Source organism: Hyla sarda, chromosome 2, assembly GCF_029499605.1.
Source record: "Hyla sarda isolate aHylSar1 chromosome 2, aHylSar1.hap1, whole genome shotgun sequence".
Lineage (NCBI taxonomy): Eukaryota > Metazoa > Chordata > Amphibia > Anura > Hylidae > Hyla > Hyla sarda.
In genome coordinates, this window is record NC_079190.1 from 75,644,462 (window position 1) to 75,659,210 (window position 14,749).

At 49.6% G+C, this 14,749-nt stretch overlaps 1 protein-coding gene across 4 annotated transcripts in view; it reads right to left on the reverse strand.

Moving 5' to 3' along the window:
* RCBTB2 (RCC1 and BTB domain containing protein 2) overlaps positions 1-11,754 on the reverse strand; it is a 53,737-nt gene extending 41,983 nt beyond the window's left edge. The window contains exons 1-3 of one of the 4 annotated variants that reach the window (XM_056562112.1): positions 11,545-11,754; positions 7,769-7,877; positions 7,258-7,336 (exon numbers count right to left, since the gene is read on the reverse strand). The gene's annotated coding sequence lies outside the window, so the exon portion shown is untranslated. Of the gene's footprint in view, positions 1-7,257; positions 7,337-7,768; positions 7,878-11,397; positions 11,424-11,544 lie in introns of those variants that run through there. The other 3 variants (XM_056562109.1, XM_056562110.1, XM_056562111.1) reach the window with 3 other exon arrangements.
* Positions 11,755-14,749: the final 2,995 nt, after the last annotated feature.

Below are 14,749 nucleotides of genomic sequence, written 5' to 3' on the forward strand. Positions count from 1 at the left end.
ACGACCTTCCGGAAAAACAAAAAAGGGGAGGGTCCCACTGCCGAAAGGAAAGCGTGACTGAGAGATAAGTCCGAACAGCCCTCACCACAACCAGGTTGTGGAACAAACGCTTCCAGGGATGAGAAGGGGCCAGACAAGAGGGTGGTAGGACGATGTTCTCATTGAGATGAAAAAGTCAAAAACCATCCCACGTAAGAAGGACGGACCTGGACGGAAAACAACTTGTCCAGGAAGGGAGAACGGCAGTAGAGATCGACCAATATCGTTTTTTTAGGGCCAGTACCGATAATCGGTGGAGGTTAGGGCCGATGGCCGATAACTTATACCGATATTCCGGTATAAGTTATCGTTTATTTATCCCCCCGCGACACCGCTGCAGATCATTGATTTAAAGCGGGCGCTTTAAATCAATGCACTGCAGTGGCTTTTGCGGTGCCATAGACCGCCGCCGCCACCCGCTTCTCTCCCCCTGCCTGTCCGGGGGTCCTGAGTCCTATCAACGCCACCACACCGCACCGCAACCGCCCCCCCCCCGGTTTTATAATTACCTGTTCCCGGGGTCCACTCTACATCTGGCTCCGGTGGCGTCCTCCTGAGCTGTCACTGTGCGCACTGACGGTGACGTCACGTCGCGCACGTCACTCGTCATTGCGCACAGCGTAACGCAGGACGCAGCAAGAGCAAGAAGTAGCGTGGGCCCCGGGAAGAGGTAATTATAAAACCGGCGATGGGAGAGGCAATGGGGCCGGGGCGGTGGGGGGTGCGATGCGGTGCGGCGGGTCGGGGGGCGGTCGCGGTGCGTCGGTCGCTCGCAGTGCATTATCGGCAAGGTAATTGCCGATACTACCGATAATGCCCAAAATCGTGATTATTGGCCGATAATATCGGCCATACCGATAATCGGTCGATCCCTAGTAGAGAGCTACCAGCTCTGACACCCTCCTAACAGAGGTAAGAGCAATAAGGAGCGCCACCTTCTGGGGAAGGAGGCGAAGAGAAATGTCCCTGAGAGGGTCAAAAGGGGCGCCTTGCAGTGTACCTTAGACCAAGTGTAAGTCCCAAGGGAAAGAAGGGGAATGATAAGGAGGGGCAGCTTGTGCCACTCCCTGAACTAGGTTCGGACATGATAATTGAACGCCAAAGAACGTTGAAAAAGAATGGAAACGGCCGAACCCCTAAGGGAGCTGAAAGCCAATCACGACCGGAGAAAAACGTTGAGTTTCACACCAACAGAAATAAGACCGCCAGGTATGGTGGTAAGTCTTTGCAGAGGAAGGCTCGTGAGCCCTCAGCATGGTGCGAACCACTTGGGAAGAGAAACCGCGAGTCCTCAGAACCGCTGTCTCAACCGCCACGCCATCAAAAGCAGAGACCGTAAATAGGGGTGGCACAGGAGACCTGATATAGGAGGTCTGGACGATAGGGAAGAGGTAAGTAGTTCAGGAGCCTGACCACGATGACGTACCACGCCCGCCGGGGCCAGTCTGGGCCACGAGAATGGTGGGAACGCCCTCTGTGAGTTTCCTCAGGACCCCGAAAAGAGGAAGGGGAGGAAACAGATAAGGTATGGCAAAGACCGACCAAGAAAGAGGAACTCTTGGTTGTGGTGGGACGTGCAGAGGTCCACGCCTGGAGCGCCCCAGAGGTTGAAGATCACTGCAAACACCTCCGGATGTAGGGACCACTCGCCTTGGACGGCTGAGGACCGGCTGAGAAAGACCACATCCCAGAGACGCCCTGAATGAAAAGCGCTGAGATGGCCGGAAACCTGAGTTCCGCCCAGAAGGGAATTTCCCAAGAAGCAAGCAAAGAAAGGATTGCCCTAGGCTCCAACATGTTGAAGGGGAAAAGGGCTTCTCGAGGGACCAAGGCCCCAGACCAGCCGGTCCTTGAAAACACCTCCCCAGCCCAACAGACTGGCAGGGAGGGGCCGGAAGGAGCGCCCCCGAAAAAGCAGGGGGGAAACGAAGCCACCATAGAAGGGACCGACAAGACTGTCCAGTGACAATGGAGACCTGTCCCACCGGAAGAGAATCACCAATTGAAGAGGTTGGTGATGAAACTGGGCAAATGGCACGGCCTCCACGGCCGCCATTAACCGACCCAGGACATCCATGCAAAAGCGAATGGAAACTGGAGCAGGGTGCCGAAGTCATCGGACTCTTGATAAGAGAGTCAGTCGATTGGTCAGCAGAGTTGAAAGCGGGCAGAGGCCGAGTCGAACTGGAGCCCCAGGAGATCGGTTGGACTTGTCCCGATTGACCATCCAACCGAAGAGAGACAAGGTCTGGAGGTTGAGACTAAGAGACTCCAGGATCTGGGCCCTGGTTGGAGCTCCGATCAGGAGGTCGTCCAAGTAAGGAATCACGGAAACAACTGTTGTCCTTAAAAGGGGCTATCACAGGCGCTGGGACTTTGTTAAAGGTCCGTGGAGAAGTGGTCAGACCGAAATGGAGAGCTACAATAGAAAATGACCATCCGGAACTGCAAAGCGGAGGTACCGCTGATGACCGGAACAATGAGATGTGGAGGCAGGCATCCTTGATGTCCACCGAGGAACGAAAATTCCCCATGAACCAGGGACACCAACATCGAACGGAGAGACTCCATTCGGGATGGGAAGCAGAAGATGCTGGCTGAGATACTCGAGAACCAAGATTAGGCGAACAGAAACGCCTTTCTTGGGGACCACAAAGAGGTTGGAATAAACCTCGAAAACGTTCCCCTGAAGGAACTGGGACAATGAATTTGCGTGGTCCAGGCATTCCGGAAGAGTAAGAGGCAACCAACCACCCGAGAAAGGTCCCATCAGACCCATCAGATAGAGGAAGGCCTACGGGTGCCTGATGGGGCCGCAAAACGGCCTGAACAGATAGCCGACCTCCGGGAGGGACAGGTCCAGAAGGAGAGAGCCCTCTTCCCGTGAAGGCGCCCGGCTGGACCCTTTGTTGGTACCCTTTTTGGTGCCACCAAAGGTCCGCAGAACCCGAAGGAGGACTTACGACGGAAATCGGTTCTGTGAGCCTTATCCAGAGGTAATAAAGAACGCTTTTCCACCCGACGCCTCACTTCCTGAAGGCGGCGTCCACATTCCAGGCTTTAAGCCACATGGAGGGACGGTGGCTACCAGGTAGCTTGTGGCAAAGGCAGCACAGTGGCTGCGCATGGAAGCAGAACACAGAAAATCTCCAGCTGCGGAGCATCGGGAGCTAGATTAAATAAATCCTCCAGAGGGATCTTGAAGACTACCCTGGCGGAGATGGGAGACCACACTGAAAGGGCCCTTGACCCCCAGGCCGAAGCAAAAGCAGGAAGATCCTGCGGTCTCAAAGGCAAAGTTTTGCCAAAGTCTCCACCTTCATGTCAGCTGGATCCTTGAAGGCAGCCGCATCAGCCAAAAGGCCAGGTAGGCGCCTTAGAGAGGCGGGAGACCGGCAGATCCACAGTTGGAGAGGAGGTCCACCGAGCAATGAGGTCCTTGGCGAAGGGATACCGCGCTTGAACCTTCTGTTTCCTGAAACTTCTTGTCAGGGTGCCTCCAGGCGGATACCAGCAGGGCGTAAAATTCAGCGTGAGAGCTGAAGGTCTTGGGTGCCGGTCAGGCACGAAAAAAAAGGAGACTTCTGGAGTCACGTCCGAAGTTCCTGGGTCCTTTAGATGGAAGGTGTCTCTTATGGCCGAAACCAATGAGTACACCACATCAGGCATCCGTGCGTTCCTTTAAGTCGGAGGCCGAATCAGAAACCTCATCCGCAAGTTCTCCAGGTGAGGCAGCCCTGGAAGAGGTCGGGCACGATGAGAGGAAACTTCTGGACCACGTCCGAAGTTCCTGGGTCCTTAGCTGGAAGGTGTCTCTTATGGCCAAAACCAATGAGTACACCACATCAGGCATATCGGTGTGGTCCTCTGAGTAGGAGGCCGAATCAGAAAACTCATCCACAAGTTCTCCGGGTGAATGGGAACGAGGTGAGGCAGCCCTGGAGGTTGGGCACGATTAAAGGAACTTCTGGAGCCACGTCCGAAGTTCCTGGGTCCTCTAGATGGAAGGTGTCTCTTGTGGCCGAGACCAATGAGTGCACAATGTCCGACATATCCGTGTGGTCCTCTGAATCAGAGGTCGAATCGGAAACTTCATCCACAAGGTCTCCATGTGAATGGGAACGCGTGAGGCGGCCCTGGAAGAGGGGGAGGCCGAAGGAGGCAGGGCCCCTGCCTCTCACAAACGCAGTGCTGATTGGAGGCCAATTCGCGCCTCTTAGAAGCCCCGACAACAGAGGGGGCGGAGCTATAGTGCCCTCAGCTTCTGAAAAGAAAGTCAGTAATGGCGCCCACGCCCGCTACCTCTCCCCGAGCACACGTCATTCGCATATGTGCTCACGGGGAAGCGAGCGAGACGCCGCCGACAGCCGACTGCTGCCGAAAGCGAAAGTAAGCCGGCGCTTCATGCGCCCGCATAGTAAAAATGCTGCAGCTGTCAGCCGCTTAAAGAAACACACACACCACACACACATATCGTTCAGGAAAGTGAAAAGTATGAATAAAGCTGTGCCTCAGTCCAAAAATGCTCCTGCTCACCCCAGCAATAAATATAGAAAAAAACCCTGTCCAGGCCAGCCCCTGAAAAAAAGTGGGCAAAAAGTGAAGGTCTCCAGAGGTTGCAAGGCTGTACCTAAGGGAGAAAGGGAATATACTCACCTCAGTCAGAAGAACTTACCTAATGAAGTCTTCTATGAGGTCTTCAGTCAGCTTTCTGTCACCTGCATCACGCCGAGCTACCATGTGCGAGCGAGGCAAGCAGGGAAATAGGGGGACCCAGACCCATGAGGTACAAAACCCCAGGCACTGACCGTTGGCGAGAGGGGGTTAACAGCACATATCTGCAATGTCTGTGCCCCCTCAATCGCAATGGGGAGACAGTGAGCCGCAGTTCCTGAATCCCCACCTGAAAACATGAAAGAAAAAGGAATAAAAAACTAACACATCCCTAACTAGGAAAATAATAAAACATAAGACCTGGTCTGGAGAATTCCAGACTATGTCCACCTCCTTCAGACACTAAGCTAAAACTGATTACCTCTGGTGCCTGAGGGCGGGTATACCCTGCTGGGAGGAGCCAACTTCTCTTGTTGCCATAGTGTCGAGCCTCCTAGAGACAGCAGTATACACCCATGGTCTGTGTCCCCCAATGGAGCCGATAGAGAAATTTTTATTTTTAATAAAGTGTGTATTTCACTTTTTTTCCCTCTATTTCTTAGGTAGTACTACTATTCCCAGCATGGAATAGACTGTTCCATGATGGGAGTAGTAGTACCTGTACTAATGGACTTATCGCCCGAAGCAATCGTCCATAATATAGCAGAGATGCGGAGCGGCTCTATACAGCGCTCGCTCACATCTCTGCTCTGTACTCCGGCCAGTGATGTGAATAGAACATCACTCATTCATATTTTCCACCCAGAGTGGTTATTGGCCGGATGGTTGCAGCCAATCACAGCTCTGGGTGGGAAATATGAATGAGTGATGTTCTATTCACATCACTGGCCGGAGTACAGAGCAGAGATGTGAGCGCTGTATAGAGCCGCTCCACATCTCTGCAATAGAAAGGACGATCACAGAAGATGTCAGGAGTGATACCAGCTGTGATCGGTCTTTAGCTGCAGGTACTACTACTCCTATCATGGAGCACACTCTGCTCCATGTTGGGAGCTGTAGTACCTGCAGTTAAAAGGAGATGTCTGGCGCAGACTTTTTATATTCTGTCCTGCCAAGGCTGCAAAAAAAGACAAAACAAGCTTTCACTTACCTCCATATGTTGCCCCAGAGCTCCGCAACAGCTGATCGGTCGGCCGAGCTGTCTGCTTCCTACTTCCTTTAGCTCGGTACCTCACACGGCGCGTCAGCCTATCACCGGCCTCAGCAATGTCCCGCCTCGGTTGGTGATAGGCTGAAGTGCCGAGTGACGTACCGGGCTAAAGGAAGTAGGAAGTAAACAGCCCGGCAACATATGGAGTCAAGTGAAAGTTTGTTTTGTCTTTTTTTTGCAGCCCAGGCAGGACGGAATAGAAAAAGTCTGCACTTGACATCTCCTTTAAAGGAAAGATCACAGCGGATGTCACTTCTGACACCCGCTGCGATCCTTCTGTATAATGTATAGATGCGGGCGGCCGCTCTTCTATGGTCCCCTGCACTGACTTATATATACACACCTATTCATATTTCCCACAGAGAGCCGTGATTGGCTGGAACCATCTGGCCAATCACAGCTCTCTGTGGGAAATATGAATAGGTGTATATATACAGCAGTGCAGGGGACCATAGAAGAGTGGCCGCCCGCATCTATACATTATACAGGAGGATCGCAACGGACCCGGGGCGGTCAATTAGTACAGGTACTACTACTCCCATCATGGAACAATGTGTGTTCCATGCTGGGAGTAGTAGTACCACCTAAAAAATTAAGAATAAAAAGAGAAAAACAAACACACACTACATTTTTGTTATTGTCGGCTACATTTTTAGTGCCCTGCCCGCCCACATAAATTGATCCCTGTTTAAAAATTTATAAAAATTTTGTTATAAAAAAGATAAATTTCGTTAAATACAATTTTTTCCATCACTACTGTATCTTTTTTAATGGTACCCTACGAAATTTTATTTAAAAAAAATAAATGTATCTCCATCACTTTTTTGGATCGCTAAAGTCCAAAAGAGAATAAAAACCACCTGAAAAAACGCCAAAGTTAAAACCCACATGGCGCCAAAGTTAAAATTGATCCCTGTTTAAAAATTTATAAAAATTTTGGATAAAAAAAAAACGCCAAACTGAAAAACGGCAAGTGGAAAAATTATTTTGCGATCTGTCATTGATTTACAGCTAACATCTGGCCGCAGCGTTTTGTTGGCCCAAAAAAAACGCCATGATGCAAAATTGGTTCTCCCCTAAGCACAGGATAAAGGACAACAAAAATGGTCTGACCTCTGGGATCCCCAGTCATCACAAGAACGAAGGACATCACCCGAAGGACAATGGACCACTGTTTTTGTGATCGGTGGTGGGGATCCCATTAAAATACAACAGATCAACCAGATCTCCCTTATTTGTACCAGTAAAAGTTACTAGAAATTGTGGAACCACACACAATATCGAAGGCACCTGAAGACTCCAAACCGCTCTGTGCTAGATGGCAACTTCTAATTGTAATAGATACATGCCCGCATGGCATCTTACAACATGACTCCACCTGTTCAGTTTTCTACCTGTTTTTCACTGACACTCATATGTATTGCAGTTATTCAACAAGCCACATTGATGTCAGAATCTCCCAGCCACAGGCTCCTAGAAGAAAAAAAATAAGAAAAAATGTCAGTAACAACTTCAATATCAATACCAAATTCACACATGGATAGGACTGAATATTTACTTATTTGTTCACTGTATGGGATAATCACAGCAGACTACGCTTTAGCACAATAACAGAGCCTAGATAGTACGAGCTATAACCTGAGTGTTTCTTTACGAAGAAAAGGCTTATTGTTGCTGCCCCTGCTATCTTTGTGTATCAGTACGCACCCTGGACCGCATCTTCCCTTAAACATCTAACCCCCCCCCGAGTCTTGTCCAGTCTTATGGATTATACCATGTGGCTTACTCAACATTTGCATTAGATTTAAGGTGTTTTCTACACCACAGATAAACAGTATTTAAGCACATTTCCTCTGACACAGGATATCCTACATATAACTTTTCAGCAATCTTTAGCGAGACCACCTTCTAGAATTTTGTCTTCCTTCCTGAAATGACCAGTTAGACTACACACAGGAAGACGTCCAAGAGAAACGCGACTTCCAAAGTTCAAAGATGTGCCTGCAAACACCACCTGAAAATAGAAACACGTGAAGACATGCAATGTTACTGAACACGCACAAAGGAGGGGTCATTTTATAAAATGTTTGACACGTCACATCAAAAGTTTTGATTGTCGGAGTCTGGGTGTTCACATCTGGACTGCTCTCTAGAGAGGTGGCAGAAGTACGCAGCCTAGTGCCCCACTCCCTGGCTGGTTATACAAGATGGGTTCCTGTATTATGCAACAAGTGGGGGAATGCAATGCTCAGCTGGGCACTGCTTGTAGGTATCTAAAGGGGCTCCATGGGCTGTGAGTACATGAGGAGCAGCTCTATTTCTGGCCATTATATTACTTGAATATAGGGCTGGGCGGTATACCAGTTCATACCGAATACTAAATTTTTTGTGCTGCACGATATTAATTTTTCCCCATACCACAATACTGGTTTGACCCCTCCCCATCGGGAATGAATTATCAGCCCAGCGCTGCGCTGTCCCCACATCAGGAAACTAATCATATGTGACCCGCGAGCGCTGTTCTGCCCCCCCCCCAATTAATTATCAGCCCAGCGCTGTGCTGTCCCCATCAGGGTAAATACTCACATGTCACCCGCAAGCGCTGCCCTCCTTGTCCTCCTGTTTGTTGCAGGCCGCCGTCACTGACACTCTATACTGTGCGGTATCCCTATGCCCGGGCTGCAAAAGATAAACAAAATAAACTTTAACTCACCTTCCCAGCCGTTCCGGACCTGCTTCCGAGGGAATGGAACGCCGGAGAGCCGTCAGCCTATCACCGGCCACAGCGATGTTCCGCCTCGGCCGGTGATAGGTTGAGCGCACTGTCATGTAAGAAGCCGGCTTCTTACATGACAGTGGGCTCAGCCTATCACCGGTCGAGGCGGAACATCACTGCGGCCGGTGATAGGCTGACTGCTCTCCGACGTTCACATCCCCAGGAAGAGCGTAAGGGCGACGTAGGAACATGCGTTAAAGTTTATTTTTGTTTAACTTTTGCAGCCCGGGCATAGGGATACAGCTATAGTGTGTCAGCGCCGGTGGCTCGCAACCAAAGGAGGATGAGGAGGGCAGCGCTTGCGGGTGACATGTGAGTAGTAGATGGGGACAGCGCAGCGCTGATAATTAATTGGGGAGGGGGGAATACCGTTATATACCGTGGAACCACCGTGATATACATATTTGGTCATACCGCCCGGCCCTACTTCTATATTGTATTTTTAGCAGGTATCTGCTTTGCAGGATTCAACAATAGTTCTCCCAGAGCTGGTGGGCAGAGCTCCCTCCTCCCCATCAATAAACTTGTACTGGCTTGTTTGGCAAACACAGGGCAAAGGGAAAAAGCTGAGCAGGGGGGAGTTAATAGCAGGAGAAATAAATATTTTTGTTTAATAAGATATATTATAGAGTTTCTAATATTCGCTTGAACTATTGGTCTATGCAAAGTTTGTTTTAAATGACAGTGCCTATTTACAGAAAAGTAAGATACTTAACAGTCCCATCCTTCACCAGTGATATTTCAAATTTCTCCAAGCTACCCACTGTTCAGGAGCTTCCGGTGAACTTTCTGCAGACAGGGAGTACCCGCTTAGCCAACCACTGGCTGCAGCAATGATATGCCCCGGCTAGTGTCTGTATGGCTACATCACCAAGCAGTAGGGACATGGACACTGTCGGAATGCCAGAAGTAAGGGATGCCTTAAAGAAGTATTCATACAAGCTTAGTTAACACTATGCCGGTTAAACATGGGGGTATTACAGATGCCAGTGTGCGCCAATATTGTGGCTGCAAGGCCTGACCTTAGGTCTGATGACCCGAACTGAATGGTGCGCGTTTGGGTCATCAGCCCAGCAGTTATGGTTGAGGAGCAGCACTGGAGACCTGGGTTTGCAGCCCACTGCTATGCAGTGAATATTCTGATGCAGCAGGGTCCCATTACTGTCACTGAGATTCTACTGAACAGTGAGCACTAAGGGGTTTAACGGCAAATTAACTTATTTTTTTTGGCAGAAGACATTGCTGTCAACGGCTATCTCTGCACAGTCCTAGCGCCAACTAATCAGTGCTGGCCACCCTCAGTACCTCCGCCTGGAAAATTTCAGGTGGAGATTCTAAATCAATGAACTGCAGCAGCTTTTGCTGGCCCAGAGACCACCGCCGCCACCCGCTTCTCTCCCCATGCCTGTCCTGGGGTCCTCCTAAGTCCAACCACCACCTCCGCTGCCCCCCCCCTTCCTCCTATCCTCTGGCCAGAGACCACCGCCGCCCGCTTCTCTCCCCCTGCCGGGCCTGAGTCCAACCACCGCCGCTGCCCCATTGCCTCCCCCATCCCCAGTTTTATAATTACCTGTTCCCGGGGTCCACGCTACTTCTGGCTCCGGTGGCGTCCTGAGCTGTCACTGTGCGCACTGACGGTGACGTTGCGTTGAGTACGTCACTCGTCATTGCGCAGCGCACAGCAATAGCGCAGGACGCCGCTGGAGCCAGAAGTAGAACGGACCCCGGGAACAGGTACTTAAAAAACGGGAGATGGGGGAGGCGATGGGGCAGCGGCGGCGATGGTATGTGGCCAGAGGATGTGGAGGCAATGGGGCAGCGGCAGTGTGTGGCCAGAGGATGGGGAGGCAATGGGGCAGCGGCGACAGTATGTGGCCAGAGGATGGGGAGGCAATGGGGCAGCGGCGACAGTATGTGGCCAGAGGATGGGGAGGCAATGGGGCAGCGGCGACAGTATGTGGCCAGAGGATGTGGAGGCAATGGGGCAGCGGCAGTGTGTGGCCAGAGGATGGGGAGGCAATGGGGCAGCGGCGACAGTATGTGGCCAGAGGATGGGGAGGCAATGGGGCAGCGGCGACAGTATGTGGCCAGAGGATGGGGAGGCAATGGGGCAGCGGCGACAGTATGTGGCCAGAGGATGGGGAGGCAATGGGGCAGCGGCGGTGGTCGTCTCTGGCCGGGGGGTGGGGCATTATCGGCAAGGTGATTGCCAATACCGATAAGGTAAAAAATCGTGAATATCGGCCAAACCGATAATCGGTCGATCCCTATTACAATGTTATAAAAAGTATACATGGGTGGTTTTTATAGACCACTGTTGAGCCGAAAAACAGGATAGAACCGTGAACAAAACCACCACAGTTTTGAGCACAGGGAATGTACAAAAACGTACACAACCAAATACATCTTGTTGTGCACATTTTTGTATGGGAGGCGTCAATGTATACGGTTTGCTATACGGTTGTATACAGTTTTCAAAAACATCTTTAAATCTATCATCTGACACTGAAAATGTGAAAGTTTGCTGCATTGTGGCCTGTAACACATTTCAGTTTGCTTATATGTACCCAGCGCATACTAATATGTTGCCCATCGCCACATCGTGACAGAGGGCTTCACTATGAACAATCCCTTTAATAAAACACAAATGTGGAACCGACTGGAAGAGTTTATGATAAGGGGGGGACAGAGCAGCAGTTTACAGCAACAATCTCCCCTATTGTCTATATGTCTCAAGCAAAACACCCCTGTTACGTACAGTAAACCAGACGCAGGTCACGTGACGCCCCCCAGCACGTGCAACCGCGCGTCCACCAATAACAAGGACCGGTGTGTCAGTGCAGATCCACAATAACAAGTCCCCGGGGCAGCCCTCCACTCCGCCCCCGCTAAACAGCGCACTCACCAGCGCACCGCCGCCACCGGGGTCCTCCCGCAGCTGTCACTACAATAAGCTCCGCAGGTCTCCACTGTCTGAGGCCAGTCGCGGTGACGTAGGGAGACGCTAGCCCCGCCCCTTCTTCTGGACCGTCACGCCTAGCAGGGAAGAGATCTGACGACTGTTAGTGACGTCACGCTTTCATTTCGTTGGTCGCACGTTAGAAGGTGAAAGGGGCGGAGCTATTATAGATTCTGGCGCTGAGGACTGGAGAGCGGCGGCCGCTAGGGGCGCTCATACACGTATACAGAGCGTGACGTAGTAATCCGACATCGTACATGGACCGAATATACTGAGATTACTATTACACTAGGGCAGTGTTTCCCAACCAGTATGCCTCCAGCTGTTGCAAAACTACAACTCCCAGCATGCCCGGACAGCCAAAGGCTGTCCGGGCATGCTGGGAGTTGTAGTTTTGCAACAGCTGGAGGCACACTGGTTGGGAAACACTGCCCTGGAGTCAGTCTATGGAACTCAGTAGTGATGAGCGGCATTGGCCATATTTGAGTTCGTGAAATTTCACGAATATTCGTCCTATATTCGCCATGTTCGTTGCATATTTGCATAATCGCGAATGCACGTCTTCGCGTATTTGAGGAAGAAAACAGTGAAGGGGTGGACAACTTTCCTATTGGTTGCTAGGGATGTTGTTGATAACCTCTGACAAGTGTATTTGCATCATTCTCATTGGCCCACAAGCTAAAAGAAGGAATATGCGCATAAGCGAAGTATTGGCGCTCCACAGTCTCACACAGTAACTAGTATTAGAGCTTTCTTTAGACCACAAGCTGGAAGCAGGGAGGGATGATGATCATTGTGATGTGTTTTTGGGGAAAAAAAGAAAAAAGAAAACGAATATTCATGATTTTGAATATATTTGCAAATTTGCGATATTCGCTATGAAAATTCTAAATGCGAATATTCGTACCCAACATTACTCAGTAGCACCAGCAGAGGCACACAATGGCCACTTTATTATGTACACCCTTTCAATTCTTGTTAACACAAAAGTTTATCAATAGCCAATCACGTGGCGGCAACTCAATGCATTTCGGCATGTAGACGAGGTCAAGACAACATACATAAGTTGAAACCATAAACAAAAGGAGATTTAAATTAAAACTGTCAGATATTTTTTTCCCGCACTGTCCTGGTGGATAGTGCAGGAGACGCTGATTAAAACGAGCCCTACCTTACCTCGATCCGCCCGGCCATTCGCCCGCAATTGTAGTTTTATTCTATGTGTATATCTGTCTGTAACTGGCACGGGCGGGGCTTCTGCAGGTTAACTGGCACTGACGTCAGCGCCGCTTATGAATATTCATCCCCCCCTCCCTCCAGTTCTCCCTCTCTTCGCCGTTCCTAACTGGAGGGAGGGAGGGAGGATGAATATTCATAAGCGGCGCTGATGTCAGTGCCAGTTAGCTGCAGAAGCCCCGCCCGTGCCAGTTACAGCAAGATATACACATAGAATAAAACTACAATTGCGGGCGAATGGCCGGGCGGATCCGGGTAAGGTAGGGCTCGTTTTAATCAGCGTCTCCCGCACTGTCCACCAGTACCTGTGGACAGTGCGGGAGAAAATATCTGACAGTTTTCCTTTAATTGACTTTTAACACGGACAGCATGGTTGTTGGTCTGAGTTTTTCAGAAACTGCTGATCTACTTGGATTTTGATGCACAACCATCCCTAGGGTTTTTAGAGAATGGTAATGAAAAAGAGAAAATATCCATTGAATGGCAGGTGTGTTGATGAAAATGACTTGTTGACGTCAGAGGAGAATGGGCAGACTGGTTATAGATGACTGGAAATGAAAATCAATATTTACGCAAAATATCCACTAGTTATAACCAAGGTATGCAGAATACCATCTCTGAACGCACAACACGTCAAACCTTAAAGCAGATGGGCTACAGCAGCAGAAGAACACATGCCACTTCTCTCTGCTAAGAACAGGAAACTGAAGCTACAATTCGCAAAAATTGAACAATGGAAGACTGGAAGAACGTTGTCTGTGCTGACAAGTCACAACTCCAGTTGCGACATTCAGATGACATGGTCAGAATTCGGTGTAAACAACATAAAAACATGGATCCATCCTGCCTTGCATCAGCAGTTCATGCTGCTGGGGGCATAATAGTGTGGGGGACATTTTCTTGGAGCTCCGTAGTGCCAAATGAGCATCGTTTTAAACACAACAGATTACCTGAGTATAGTTACTGACCATGTCCATCCTTTTATGGCCACAGTGGACACATCTTCTGATGGCGATTTCCAGCAGGATAATGCCCCATGTCACATGACATCATCTCATACATGACAATGAGGTCACTGGACTCCAATGGCCTCTACAGTCACCAGATCTCATCCAATAGATCTCCGCAGGGATGTGGTGGTACAGGAGATTCTCACATGGATGTGCAGCCGACAAATATGTAGTAACTGTGATGTCATCATGTCCATATGGAAGAACTGTGTGATGTCATCATGTCCATATGGAGGAACTGTGTGATGTCATCATGTCCATATGGAGGAACTGTGTGATGTCATCATGTCCATATGGAGGAACTGTGTGATGTCATCATGTCTATATGGAAGAACTGTGTGATGTCATCATGTCCATATGGAGGAACTGTGTGATGTCATCATGTCTATATGGAAGAACTGTGTGATGTCATCATGTCCATATGGAAGAACTGTGTGATGTCATCATGTCTATATGGAAGAACTGTGTGATGTCATCATGTCCATATGGAAGAACTGTGTGATGTCATCATGTCCATATGGAGGAACTGTGTGATGTCATCATGTCCATATGGAAGAACTGTGTGATGTCATCATGTCCATATGGAGGAACTGTGTGATGTCATCATGTCCATATGGAGCGAAAGCTTTGAGGAAGGTTTTCACCAAGAATAAAGCAAAAAAGGGTGTCCAACAGGGCACTAGAAAGGTATACCTAATGAAGTGTGAGTGTATGTCAATGTCAGTGCTTCTATGTCAGTGATTCTGTCAGCCTTCGGCTGTCTGGGCATGCTGGGTGTTGTAGTTTTGCAACAGCTGGAGGCACCCTGGTTGGGAAACACTGGTCTATGTACATATCAGCCAGAATCCTTATGAATATCCGAAATGTAGATCACTTGAAGTGTGAACAGGCCCTGATTTATCAAA